At 40.4% G+C, this 15,181-nt stretch overlaps 1 protein-coding gene across 1 annotated transcript in view; it reads left to right on the forward strand.

Moving 5' to 3' along the window:
* Window positions 1-9,607: 9,607 nt before the first annotated feature.
* Window positions 9,608-15,181, forward strand: part of asip1 (agouti signaling protein 1) — a 72,471-nt gene continuing 66,897 nt past the window's right edge. The window contains exon 1 of the mRNA XM_068048860.1: window positions 9,608-9,704. The gene's annotated coding sequence lies outside the window, so the exon portion shown is untranslated. The remainder of the gene's footprint in view (window positions 9,705-15,181) is intronic.

The following is a 15,181-nucleotide window of genomic DNA, read 5'->3' on the forward strand; positions in this document are numbered from 1 at the left end:
ATGTGCTTAACTCCAGCACAATCATGAAACATCCAAAAGTTGAGAATGTTTTAAGGGCAAATAAAACATTAAAAAAATTAAATCTGGAGAAATGTGTACTGAAGTTCCCATCCTTAGGTGACCCAAAGAACATGAAGCTAATATTGTTTAGTGATGCTTCTCATGCTAATCTTGCTGATGGGTATTCAAGTGCAGCTGGTTTCATAATATTTCTGATGGGTGAAAATGGGAAATGTTGTCCTTTAGCTTGGGAGGCTAAAAAAAGGTCATTAAAAGCACTTTAGCTGCGGAAACACTGGGTCTTGTGGAGGCACTGGATATGGGGTTCTATTTGTTAAGTACTTTGGGTGAAATTCTGAACAAGAGACATACTGAAGATAGGATACCAATTGAATGTTATGTTGATAATTATTATTTGTGGGACAATGTACACTCTACAAAAAGTGTGACTGACCTTGCTGGATTGAAACAAATGCCGGAGAGAAAGGAAATCTTCAAACTTAAATGGATAGATGCATGTCATCAGCTAACCAATTGTTTCACAAAGAAATGCTAGTACAAAGAAATTATAAGGTGTGCTAGAGGAGTAGTGTTTTACAATGTAATACTTTGTACCCAATATGGAATTTATTTTGATTTATTTTGAAATGTTCTTTGAGCATGTTAATCCACATTATATTATCAATTGTTTAATTATATGCAGGTGGAGGGTGTTAATTAGGGTCTTACTTGAGCACTTACAAGCAGACACTTAGAGACTGGTGGAGGGTTTAAGTGAGGAGCTACATGTTTGTAATCCTTTTACTATGTACAATAAATGTGAAACTGAGTAAAGGTAGGCTCCAGCATTATCCTTCTGTGACAAGCTTCCTGGAGTTTACCTGTAGCTATTAGAAACATCCTTACACTCTTTCTTGAATAAGGGTGCCATATTGGCCACTCTCCAATCCTCTGGCACCTCCTAGGGAATATTGGAAGATTATGGCAAGCCCTTCCACAATCTCCACTCCCACTTCCATTAGCAACCTAGGATGCAAGCCATCCAGACACGGTAATTTATCCACTCTAAGCACAGCCAGCCTATCAATTTTCACCCTATCCATTACCTGTACATCTCCGCTTCTACTGATATTTTGTCAGCATCCTCAGAGAATCAAAGAATGGCTTCCTTCTGTGCTGTAACCATTCGGCCCATTGTGCCTGTGCCAGCATTCTGCAAGAGCAACTCACCTAGTAATACATAGTAAATATAGATACAAAGTACTCATTAAATATTCTAGTTTTGCCCTGTGCCTCTAAGCATATATTACCCTCTTTGTCCCAAATAGGCCCCACTCCACCTCTTACTACCCGCTTACTACTTACATGATGGTAGAAGATTTTTGGGTTCCCTTTTATGTTAACTGCCATTCCATTTTCATTCTTTCTTTGCCAGTAATATTTTCCTCTTCACTTCCCCTCTCAACTTATTATTTTTGACCTGGTTCTCGCTTGAAGAATTCACCTGACATGCATCGTACACCCTCTTTTTCTGTTTCATCATATTCTTTACCACCTCCGACATCCAAGGAGCCCTGGTTTTGGTTCCCTTATCTTTCATCCTCGTTGGAATGTACCTAGCCTGTTCCTGAAACATCTCCTCCTTAAAGATCAACCATTGTTCCTTTACAGATTTTCCCATCCATCTTTGGTTCCATTTACCCTGCCAAGATCCCCTATCATCCCATTGAAGTTTGTCCTCTTCCAATTTAGAAATTCTACTTAAGATTGTTCCTTGCTCTTCTCCATTATTAATCTAGACTTTATGATATGATGATCACTCTTACCCAAGCATTACCCCATTGATACTTGCTCCACTTGGCCTATCTAATTCCCTAGCACCATATCCAGCAATGCCTCCTTCCTAGTTGGACTGAGAACATACTGGTCAAGGAAGTTCTGAACACATTTTAAAAATTCCTCTCCTCCTTACCCTTTACTCTAATGTTATACCAATCAATATTTGGATAATCAAAGTCCCCCAATATCACCACTCCATAATTCTTGCACACCTCTGTGATTTCCCTGCAGATTTGTTCCTCTATCTTTCCCTCACTATTGGAAGCCTATAGAATACACCTAGGAGTGAGATCATACCCTTTTTGCTTCTCAACTCTAATCAAATTGATTCTGTCTTTGTCCTCTCAAGGACATCGTCCCTTTCCAACACTACAATGTTTTCCATATTCAGTACTGGCACCCCACCTCCCAGTTTTTCCTTCCCTATCTCTTCTGAACACTTTGTATCCATAAATATTAAGAGCCCAGTCCTCACCATTTTAAGCCATGTTTCTGTTATTGCCACAACATAATAATCCCACACAGCTACAGACTACAATACTCTCATATTACTGTCTAGTATGAAATGTGCTGAAATAAAAATAAAAACATGATTTATCATTCAGATACAGGCCTGTTGTTCTATAGGAAGTGATGGGTGGATCATTTCAGTCATAATGAAATGGAACAAAAAACAGAAAATGCCAGAAATACTCAGCAGCTCAGGCAGAATCTGTGGAGACAAAAGCAGAGTCAACGTTTCAGGTCGGTGACCTTTCATCAGAACCAATGTGTTAAATATGTTAGCATGCTGCCAAAAGGCCAGTCTTGCTGACACATCTCCCTGCCATGGAAAAACAGTGTGCTAAGACTCATTGGGCTGAATTTTATGAGCCCTTCAATGCCGTGGGTCGCGGCGGGGGGGCCTGTAAAGTTTTGCAGGGATAGGCCCGCCTTGACCCGCGACGTCGAGAAGGCCCCGTCACATATTACCGGCAGCGGGAGGACCTCGGTGCAGCCCCCCCAACCGCTTGGCGGCGGGGCCTTCATATACATATTTAAATTATACGCAAATTCACTTACCTGCTGGCTGCAGCCATCCCACGCCAACTTTACGGCTGCCGTTTGTCTCTCGTGTGCCTTCGGAACTCTATACGGAGTTCCGAGATGAGAACCTGGTGGGGAGCGGGGAAAACAATTTTCATTGATTGTGTGAATGGTGGGAAGGGGTTGAAGGGCAAAAGTTTGAAGGCTGGGGGAATAAGGTTCAGGTAGGGAAAAAGGCATGTTTTGGTTATCTCAGACAATGAAATGACCATGAGGGGGGGGTGGGGGGGGTTGGGGAAGGGTCTCCATCACAAGTTTTTTTTTAATAAAAATTAATACTGACACACCTTTAAAAATTGTAATTTTTTAAGGGCTTAAAGCCCTTAAAGCCCGGACACCGTTGCCGGGGATGCAGCAGCCACCTCCTCTACATCACCGGCCACTCCACCCCCTCTATTTAAATCAACCCCTGCGCATAATATCGCGGGGGCTGTGCAACGGCCTTTCCACGTTGAAAGGCCGCTGAGTTCAAAGCGCGCCGCCACAGAGCAGAACAGCTACTTAGAACTCATACTGGAGAGCTTGTGGTACCTGTGAAACTGGCCTCCAGTATGAGTTGCACCAGAAGAGGAAGGGAATAAAAGAAGCCAAAATGGGCGACACAGTGGCGCAGTGGTTAGCACCGCAGCCTCACAGCTCCAGCGACCCGGGTTCAATTCTGGGTACTGCCTGTAGAGTTTGCAAGATCTCCCTGTGTCTGCGTGGGTTTCCTCCGGGTGCTCCGGTTTCCTCCCACAGCCAAAAGACTTGCAGGTTGGTAGGTAAATTGGCCATTATAAAATTGCCCCTAGTATAGGTAGGTGGTAGGGGAATATAGGGACAGGTGAGGATGTGGTAGGAATATGGGATTAGTGCAGGATTAGTATAAATGGGTGGTTAATGGTCGGCACAGACTCGGTGGGCCGAAGGGCCTGTTTCAGTGCTGTAGCTCTAAATCAAATAAATCAAAAGGAAGAAAATAAATGAGGGTTGAATTTCCTCTGGAGCCTACGGAGAACCCTGGCAGATTCCCACCACACAAAAGAAGTCTACTGTGGCTGTCTGCAAAAATGTTGCACGGCTACAGTGGAACATCCAAAAGGGGAGGATGCCCTAAAATGTATTCATTGATGGGATATGGGGATGCTGGGATCAGCATTTTTATTGCTGATCCCTAATTGAATTTAAGAAGGTGGTGGTGACCCATCTTCTTGAACTGCTGCAATCTGCATTGTGAAGGCACCCCCATAGTGCTGTTAGGGAGGGAGTATCAGGATTTTGACCCAGTGAGGATGAAAATTTGATATATTTCCAATTCAGGATGGTTTGTGATTTGGAGGGGAACTTAGAGAAACAAACTAAACAAAAATAAACACATAAAAAGAAAAAAAAACTAAAAATAAAAAGGGGGGCCCGTCATGCATTGAAACAAGCCCCGCTTTTTGTTATTTTTATTTTTAGTTATTTTTTCTTTTTTATGTGTTTATTTTATTTTAGTTTGTTTAGTTTGTTTCTACTGTGCCTACCCACTTTTTTCATGTTTGTGCTTGGGGCCAGGCTGTTCAGTTTTCTGTCAATTAACACCCTCTCTGTACTAACGCGTTGTCTTTCAACACACCATTAACATACCATTTGACTTTGCTCCATGAACTTCTGGTCAGTTATTCTCCATGACCCTGTCCTATCAACACCTCTTTTGTTATCTCTTGCCCCAACCCCGCTTTACTTGTTTAAAACAGAATCACAGAATACAGTGCAGAAGAGGCCCTTCAGCCCATCGAGTCTGCACTGATGCATTAAAGACACCTGACCTGTCTACCTAATCCCATTTGCCAGCGCTTGCCCCATAGTCTTGAATGTTATGACATGCCAAGTGCTCATCCAGGTACTTTTTAAAGGATGTGAGGCAACCCAACTCTACCACCCTCCAGTGCATTCCAGACTGTCACCACCCTCTGGGTAAAAAAGTTCTTCCTCAAATCCCCCTTAAACCTCCTGTCCCTCACCTTAAACCTGTGTCCCCTAGTAACTGACCCTTCAACTAAGGGGAACAGCTGCTCCCTATCCACCCTGTCCATGCCCCTCATAATCTTGTACACCTCGATCAGGTCACCCCTCAGTCTTCTCTGCTCCAGCGAAAACAACCCAAGCCTATCCAACCTCTCTTCATAGCTTAAATGTTCCATCCCAGGCACCATCCTGGTGAATCGCCTCTGCACCCCCTCCAGTGCAATCACATCCTTCCTATAATGTGGTGACCAGAATTGCACACAGTACTCCAGCTGTGGCCTTACCAAAGTTCTATACAACTCCAACATGACCTCCCTGCTTTTGTAATCTATGCCTTGATTGATAAAATCAAGTGTCCCATATGCTTTTTTCACCACCCTATTAACCTGCCCTTCTGCCTTCAGGGATCTATGGACAAACACGCCAAGTTCCCTTTGTTCCTCAGAACTTCCCAGTGTCAGGCCATTTATTGAATACTTCCATGTCACATTACTCCTTCCAAAGTGTATCACCTCACACTTTTCAGAGTTAAATTCCATCTGCCACTTTTCTGCCCATTTGACCATCCCGTCTATATCTTCCTGTAACCCAAGACACTCAACCTCACTGTTAACCACTCGGCCAATCTTTGTGTCATCCACGAACTTACTGATCCTACCCCCCAAATAGTCATCTATGTCATTTATATAAATGACAAACAATAGGGGACCCAGCACAGATCCCTGTGGTACGCCACTGGACACTGGCTTCCAGTCACTGGAAAACAGCCGTCTTTCATCACTCTGTCTCCTGCAGCTAAGCCAATTTTGAATCCACCTTATCAAGTTACCCTGTATCTCCATGTGCATTTGCTTTCTTGATAAGTCTCCCACGTGGGACCTTGTCAAAGGCTTTGCTGAAATCCATGTAAACTACATCAACTGCACTACCCTCATCTACACACCTGGTCACATGCTCAAAAAATTCAATCAAATTTGTTAGGCATGACCTCCCTCTGACAAAGCCATGCTGACTATTCCTAATCAAATTTTGCCTCTCCAAGTGGAGATAGATTCTCTCCTTCAGAATTTTCTCCAATAGTTTCCCTACCACTGACATGAGACTCACTGGTCTATAGTTCCCTGGCTTATCTCTACAACCTTTCTTAAATAGTGGGACCACATTAGCTATTACATTTGCAGCCTCTGCCAGTTCTGATGAAGGGTCACTGACCTGAAATGTTAACTCTGCTTCTCTCTCCACAGATGCTGCCAGACCTGCTGAGTATTTCCAGCATTATTTGTTTTCATTTCAGATTTCCAGCATCCGCAGTAATTTTCTTTTATCTTTGACAAAGCTTTTGGTCATCTGCCCATATCTCTCCTTAAGTGGCTCAGTGTCAAATTTTGCTTTATAATGCTCCTGCAAAGCACCTTGGGTAATTTTATTACATTAAAGGTGCCATTTAAATACAGGTTGTTGTTGGCAGTGGTCATGAGTACAACCTGTAGATAGTTTCAACCTACCTCATATGAAGAAGCCATAGTGGGCAGAATTCTCCCTTGTAAAATTAGTCATGTAATAGGGTGTGGAAGCTTGTTCCCAGTCAGCCTTTACTTCTCTCTACCCAAAACAAATATCCTAGTTCAGCCATCTTGTTAATGCAGTACCTCAGCACCATTCCATCCTGATAAATGATATAGAAAAGTTCCATTTCACTGTTGGTTACTTTGTCGTGCTGCATCCTGTGAATCAGAAAAATATGTTGGTAAAATGAGAAAATAAACACTCAGTGAAAATTACTAGCATGTACGTTACATTTTTGCATAGGTGAAACAATACACTCTGAATAATAAATATAGCATTACATATTACATTGGCTACACTATCAGATTAATGTTATATTAGGTACAATATTACATTTCATATTATGCTGATATAATAAACATTACATTAAGTAGGAAAAATATATTACACTACATTTAGGACTTCGTACCATGAATAGTATATTACTGATTATACCAAGTAGAACTACACATCACAACACACAGACCAGTGATTACCATAAGTTCTATATTCCACATTACATTCAGTGCAAAAACTACTGCATTATCCATTACATTTAATACAATGCATTACAGTGAGTAAAATAAACATTACATGACAGAGTACAATAAATACTATATTACAAAGTACTGAATATAATTATATATATTACATTAGACTGAATAAAACAAAATAACATTAAACTATTTATAATAAATACTACAGCAAACTGAGTAACCTGCTCAATTACACACTATATAATGAGTGCAATAAATACTACTTCACACTGAGTGCAATAAATGTCATTTATTGATTACCCTGAGTGTAATAAATATCACATTGAATACGATAAGTACTCACTTTACATGTTCTGCATTACAGTTACAATGAATACTAGATTATAATGGATACTAACAGTACAGCTAGCAATCTTCATCTTATTGCCATTTCATGTTTTACGAATTCCTTAAACTAAACATAAAAACCTCAATGTGCTTTACTGGTTAAATGTAAATTGCACTGTTAGGAGATCATGTAATTATGACGTTATGACGGAATATTATTGAATTACATTCTGTTAATTATTTTTTCTTTTCAAATAGTATGAGCGTCTTCGTGTTAATGTTTTATTTACGTTATCATCGATTGAAATTTAAGATAACTACGCCACTGTACTTTTCTCTTTTCCCTCCTGTTCACCGTTTAGCGAAATCTATAACGAGTAGTTAAATTTAAAATAAATTCTTCGAACTTTAATTCCTCAAATAAATTCAACTCGTTTTCTTCAAGTGCCCAATATTGGATATTTTAGTTTCGGTGATTTCAAAATAAATCTGATTTATGTTTCCAACCCATTCTAATTTATAGAAACCGTTTTATTAATGTGAATATTGTTTATATTTAAAACGCCGCGAAGTTTTCGTTTGTAATGGCTTCAATTGTGAATTTACTTAGTAATTCTTAACATAGCAAAACAAAGAGAGACATAAACAATTGATGGCTGTGGTCTACATATTAATAGGTGATTAAGTTCAAATTCATCACGGTTGAGGAAACGCCCACCTGAAGGAAATTATCTTAAAACGAATATAAACTTGAAAAGCATATAAATATCTATTCCATACATACATAAATATAATGTTTCTGATATACTGCGCGGGAAGTTTATTTGTACAATAAGATCCATTATGAGATTAAATATTTTAACTGCATAAACTTCCAATTTAGTGTGTAAGCGATACATATAAATATAAATAAATACAAGCGGAAAAATGTTTCCCAAGTGAAAAATATTTTTTAGTTGAAAGAAATGCACGAGAATGGACGGGGCTGAAAACGGGAAGAAGCGAGAAATAGTTCGGCTGCATTAAAAAGAGATGAAACTCGGAGGTTCGTTTAAATTTATTTTTGTAATTTTACTCATGGTTTTAAAAGGGTTTTTATTTTCTACGGGTTAAATTTTAATTGCTACAGTAACTGATATTTTTCATATATATGTTCATAGCTTGTAAAATAAATAACACAAATAAATGCATCAAAACACAATTTAACGTCATAATTACATCCGATATAATTGGGTTTTTGAGTATAGTTACACGCGGTATTCGCAAACTTCGAGACTGTTTCTGCACGGGAAAAGAAACAATTATTTATACTTTCTCGTTGTTATCCAATAACAAATTCCAATGTATTAAATTCAAAGCAATTTGAATTAATCTATTCAAATGTATATTTACCAAATTGCTATATGTTGCGTTGCATTCGATTAAAAATAAGCAGCATTTAAATTTATTTTCCACTGGGGTGTGTTTAAGGATCAAAATATAGGACTGGAATTCAACATTACAAATGGTAATTGCAAAAGAGCTTCCGTTAAATGTAACTATTGTTTCAAATATCACGTCAAATGGAAGTGCATATAGCGAAAGTTCATGGCAACGCGGTATAGTGTGTCCATGCATTGCTTGTACATATATTCAATTTGGTGTCATCCAGGTCAGTTAAAGTGTGTTTTTATCGAATGAGAGAGCAACCCAGGTGAAGAGCCAAGGTCCATTGTGTAAAGTAGAGAAGAAGGGCATCAACCAGGAGATCTTGAACAGGCCCCGAGTGATTATAGTGCCTCCATGACTATTTCTAAAATAAACTGTGCTTGCCGACGAGATAATAATTCCCCGCCACCCTTTTAAAAAAGTTACAATAATTAATTTGATAACTGTCAGGCGTGTGGAATTATAATTCGTTATACATCTTTTCCAAAACAAATCTCTTTTTAAAAACCCTGCTAAGTCAGAATCTCAACTGTCAGTCACTTTTTAAAGTCCCCCTCTTCCTCTATGGTTGCTCACATTAAAAAAATTCGAATTATCTTTGAACTCCAGTCAAAATCATGTGGTTATGAACTCTTTAAACACACACGCACTTTTGTTTTCTCTTTTTAATGAATGGTTTCTTTTAAAAAAAGAAATACTCTCCTCTCTGACTCTTAACCTTCAAACAGCCAGTTCTCAAATGTTTGCCTTTTGTTGACAAGGGATGTGTCATTCTTCCTTCCACCCTCCATCCGCACCCCCCCCCCCCCCCCCCCCAGCCCCGACCCCAAGAGGGGGTGGGAGAAAGCAGGGGACGAAGGGAAACGGTATACTGCTTGAGAAGGGGAGGGGGAAGACTAAAAAAGTGTTTATTTAAGTCGTTCCCAGATAGCTGCGCTGTACATTCACAGACTCAGAGCCAGCTTCTGTTGAGCAACTAAGCAGTCTGGACGGGTAGGTGAACTTCTTCAAACAGTCATCATTCAGCCTCAGTCTTTATGTAACTAATTCAGCCTGTGAGTCTTGCGAAGACTCTACACATTTCTGATTTTTTTTTGTCCTGAAATTTGCTCTTGGGGAGACTATGAGAATGTGAATTAAATTCGACAAAACGGTTTTCTTAAAAAAAAAATGCACACATTCCCTCGAAAAGAATGTGTGAAAGAATGGTTTAATCCCCATACGAGGAGCTTGCTGTGATTTACCTTCCGAAATTCAATTACTAATTTATAGTGGCTTTTTACAAGACTTTCCAACCTCGGATTTAATGCAAATTTCATAAAACAAACTTTTTTTGGCGGGGCGGGGCGGGGCGGGGCGGAGAACAGGGAAGAGGACGGGGTGTTGATTGTCGTTTTGAGCGAATCCGTTCGGAGATAAAACTCTCTCGGTTCGGAGAATCTGACACGTTTTAACATAGGTTTTGATAGGAGGTCGGATCTGTCCAGGCCTTCCAAAGCGTTTTCACCAGGAATTGGTTCTGTTCGTATTGGAAAGAATGTGACTGAAGTGAAATAATGTTTTTATTTATTTATGTTTAATATTATACAAACTCGTTCAATTGAGATTTTAGGAAACAAAAAATCAGCGGCATTCTCCAGTAACAAAAGTTTTTTAAAAAAACAAATGGGGCGGCACGAGAATGCATGGCGTCGGGGAAGAAACCGTGCTGGAAATTCTGAACATAAGACTGTTGCGTACGTTTTCCGGACTGTAAAATGTGGTGCAAATTCACTTCTTAGCAAAGGACGTTTTTCTTTGGCATGTGTTCCTGCCGTCCAATTATATGGTCGATTAAAACTTTTTAGCCCTTTCCCATCAATGGTCCTTACAACTATCCAAATATGTAATGTTTTAACTGAACTTTGCATTCGTTTAAATCATGTCTCCCACATGTTGTTTGTTATAATTCCCTAAATTACAACAATGTGTAAAAGTGCATTTAAATATAAACTGCCCAAAATATGTAGCACCAGTAAGTTTTTGTCAGTCCCTATATGTAACGGAATATATTGGACTTTTAAAAAAAATTTTTGAGGACAAATTCTAAACTGACCTAGAATAAATCTGGAGTATCTGTTCACACAACTGAGTTCCAAGCCAGTTTGGCGGGTAACTCAAAAGGAAATCTGAAATAAAAACAAGAAATGCTGGAACCACTCAGCATTGAGTGGTTCCAGCATTTCTTGTTTTTATTTCAGATTTCCAGCATCCGTCGTATTTTGCTTTTATCAAAAGGATATTTGTCCGCTCTGGTCTCGCATATACCATGGAGTACTCAGCAAAGAAAACCATGTGCACAGGGATGAAATATAATCTGGGCCTGCACTGAGAGCAAACATTATCGAGACTGGTCTGACTTTCTTCTAAAGAGTGGGCGCCACCCGTCCTTCTCAAACCCTCTTTTACTCTTTCTCCCATATCAAAGTTTACATATAGTAGCAGATTTTCTTCCTTTTTACCTTTAAACCATTCTCCAATAGAAGCTGATCGATCAAAATTAAGCTTACAGAAAATCTTCATCTCAGTGCAATACGGAGGAAACTATTATTGAACATGTTATGGACTAAATGTTATGGACTTTAGGTGATTCAGGCAGGTAAAAGATTCAGTGGCACTATTCAAATAGAGAGTTGGTCATCTGTCCTGGTAAGTATTGCGCCCTCACTCAAACAGCATTGCCAGAAACAAATTAACTTGGACTTGCTATTTGTGGGATGTGGTTGTAAACAAAAATGTCTGCTGCTTTTTACCTAAGTAACAACAGTCACTGAACACCAAATACAATGAACAACCATTTGCGTTCATAAAGCGCCTTTAACACAGTAAAGCAACCGAAGGTGTTTCAGAGGAGCCAAACAAAATTTGACCCCCAGCTACATAATATATTGGGACCGATGAAAAGCTTGATCAAAGAAGCAGTTTTTAAGGAGGAGTGAAAGGTCGAGGAGAGGTTGAGGGAGGGAATTACAAAGTTTAGGCCCAGGCAATTGAAGGCAAGGCCGCACATGGTGGAAAGATTAAAATCCGAATGTGCAAGAGGCCAGAATTAGAGGAGTGCAGAGATCTCAAGGGTTGTAGGGCTGGAGAAGGTTACAGTTGCAGGGATGAGACATTTTGAAGAGATTGTGATGCAAGTTTTTTTTTAATGGGTAAACTTGTGGGGCTACCTCAACCATATAGAACTCATTCCTGCTGTGACCCAGTGGCTACACTTGGGGCTAAAATAAAAGCAAAATACTGCGGATGCTGGAAATCTGAAACAAAAACAAGAAATGCTGGATTCACTCAGCAGGTCTGGCAGCATCTGTGGAAAGAGAAGCAGAGTTAACGTTTCTTCGGGAACCGAAGAAGGGTCACTGACCCGAAACGTTAACTCTGCTTCTCTTTCCACAGATGCTGCCAGACCTGCTGAGTGAATCCAGCATTTCTTGTTTTTGCTACACTTGGGGCCACTGGATAGCGAACAGTGGATCTTTCAGTCCCAGCCGCTGAGGCCAATTAATATTTTATAGAACTCCTCTTTAAAGTGGGAATTCTAAAGGCTTTGTAAAAAAAAAAATTAAAAATTAGATGCACTGGCATTGAATTCGCGTAGACTCTGGTAAGTGGACCAGCACTGGACCAGAATTGTGTCTACCTTTGGGAATGTGGATTCCAGCTGAGAAAAATCCAGGGCGGTTCTCGCCCATTAATGAATTGTGAAAATAACTTGATGGATCCATTTGTTAAAGCTCAATGTAAGTGAAATTCCTTTTTAAAGTGAAAAACAAAGGCCACTTTTCTTCATAGGCAACAAACCGCGAACAATATCGCATTCTCAGAACTTGGATATATTGCATACCTTCGATTTGTCAGCGGATTATTAATTATGGAGAAAGCCGGGACATCACCCTAATTTAATGTTGGAACATTCACAATATCGACATCTTGATTGCCACGCCAAATTAAATGATCCCACCTCTTTTTTAAAGAATTACCATCCCCGATAGCCAATATTGAAGAGGCTGCAAACAAGGTACCTGAAAATGCAATTGATTTTCACCGACCGTGGGCACAGTCTTTCTATTATTTCAGGCTGCAGTTATACCGTAACTAATTCCTCGAGACCGATTAAGTGTTGGGTGCAATACACATTCAGTGGGCCCTTGTCACTGATGAATAAGGTCTGTAGTCTGACTGGCAGTGAGGTGTAGCAACAAGATGTCTCGATACCAAAAGTCAATGTAAAGACAGAACTCCGGGGTTCCAGCAATACATCTTAATGTTCCGATAGCTCCGGGAATCACCGTCCTTTTTTTTTCAACATTTAAATAATTCCATTCAACGTTTGAGAAGTTAGTAGGAAATCCAACTTAGAAAAAATAGGAGCAGGAGTAGGCCATTTGGCCCTTCGAGCCTGCTCCACCATTCATTATGATCATGGCTGATCATCCAACTCAATAACCTGTTCCCGCTTTCGCCCCATACCCTTTGATCCCTTTAGACCCAAGAGCTATATCTAACTCCTTCTTGAAAACCTACAATGTTTTGGCCTCAACTGGTTTCTGTGGTAGCGAATTCCACAGGCTCACCACTCTCTGGGTGAAGAAATTTCTCCTAATCTCAGTCCTGAAAGGTTTACCCCGTATCCTTAGACTATGACCCCTGGTTCTGGACTCCCCCACCATCGGGAACATCCTTCCTGCATCTACCGTGTCAAGTCCTGTTAAAATTTTATAGGTTTTTATGAGATCCCCCCTCACTCTTCTGAACTCCAGCGAATATAAGCCCAATCGACTCAATCTCTCCATTCATACGTCAGTCCTGCCATCCCAGGAATCAGTCTGGTAAACCTTCGCTGCACTCCCTCTATAGCAAGAACATCCTTCCTCAGATAAGGAGACCAAAACTGCACACAATATTCCAGTTGTGGCCTCACCAAGGCCCTGTATAATTGCAGCACGACATCCCTGCTCCTGTATTCGAATCCTCTCGCTATGAAGGCCAACATACCATTTGCCTTTTTTACCGCCTGTTGCATCTGCATGCTTACCTTCAGCGACTGGTGTACGAGAACACCCAGGTCTCGCTGCATATTCCCCTCCCTCAGTTTATAGCCATTCAGATAAATAATCTGCCTTCCTGTTTTTGCTACCAAAGTGGATAACCTCACACTTATCCACAATATACTGCATCTGCCATGCATTAGCCCGCTCACTCAACTTGTCCAAATCACCCTGAAGCCTCTCTGCATCCTCCTCACAACTCACCCTCCCACTCAGTTTTGTGTCATCTGCAAATTTGGAAATATTACATTCAGTTCCCTCATCTAAATCATTAATATATCTTGTGAATAGCTGGGGTCCTAGCACCGATCCCTGCGGTACCCCATTAGTCCCTGCCTGCCATTCGGAAAAAGACCCATTTATCCCTACCCTTTGTTTCCTGTCCGCCAACCAATTTTCTATCTATCGCTATACACTACCCCCAATCCCATACACATTAATTTTACGCGCTAATCTCTTATGTGGGACTTTGTCGAAAGCCTTCTGAAAGTCCAAATAAACCACATACACTGGCTCTCCCTCATCAGCTCTACTAGTTATATCCTCGAAGAATTCTAGTAGATTTGTCAAGCATGATTTCCCTTTTGTAAATCATGCCACTGTTCTCTAAGTGCTCGGCTATAAAATCTTTGATAATGGACTCTAGAATTTTCCCCACTACTGACGTCAGGCTGACTGGTCTACAATTCCCTGTTTTCTCTCTACCTCCCTTTTTAAATAGTGGGGTTACATTAGCTGCCCTCCTATCTGTAGGAACTGTTCCAGAGTCTATAGAATCTTGGAAGATGACCACCAATGCATCCACTATTTCTAGGGCCACTTCCTTAAGTACTCTGGGATGCATACCATCAGGCCTTGGGGATATTTGTCGGCCTTCGATCCCATCAGTTTCCCCAACACCATTTCTCTACTGATACTGATTTCCTTCAGTTCCCCTCTCTCATTAAGCCTTAAATCTTAACCTGGTAGTACCTTTGTCTCCAACACAGACAGTTGTAGGTTCCTCCAGGAATCAAGGCTGGTACTTCAGTGCAGTACAGAGGCAATGCAGTATTGTTGGATGTCCTGTCTTTTGGATGAGATATTACACTCAGACACCTTTTTGAGGAAGACTGGGGAGTTCTGCAGGTGTCCTGACAAGAATTCATCGCTTAACGAACATCATGGAAGCAAATTAATTGGTCATTCAGCTCACTGCTGTTTGTGGGATCTTGTTTTGCACAAGATGACTGCTCTATTTGACTGAACAACAGTAGTAATACTTCAAAAGTAAATCATTGACTGTGAAGCACTTTAGAACACCCTGAAGGCTATGTAAATGCAAGTTATATGTTCCTATGTCCTATTACCTACAGATTTCAAAAGCCTAATCTTGGTGTTATC

The sequence above is a fragment of the Heterodontus francisci genome, chromosome 16 (genome assembly GCF_036365525.1).
Source record: "Heterodontus francisci isolate sHetFra1 chromosome 16, sHetFra1.hap1, whole genome shotgun sequence".
Classification (NCBI taxonomy): domain Eukaryota; kingdom Metazoa; phylum Chordata; class Chondrichthyes; order Heterodontiformes; family Heterodontidae; genus Heterodontus; species Heterodontus francisci.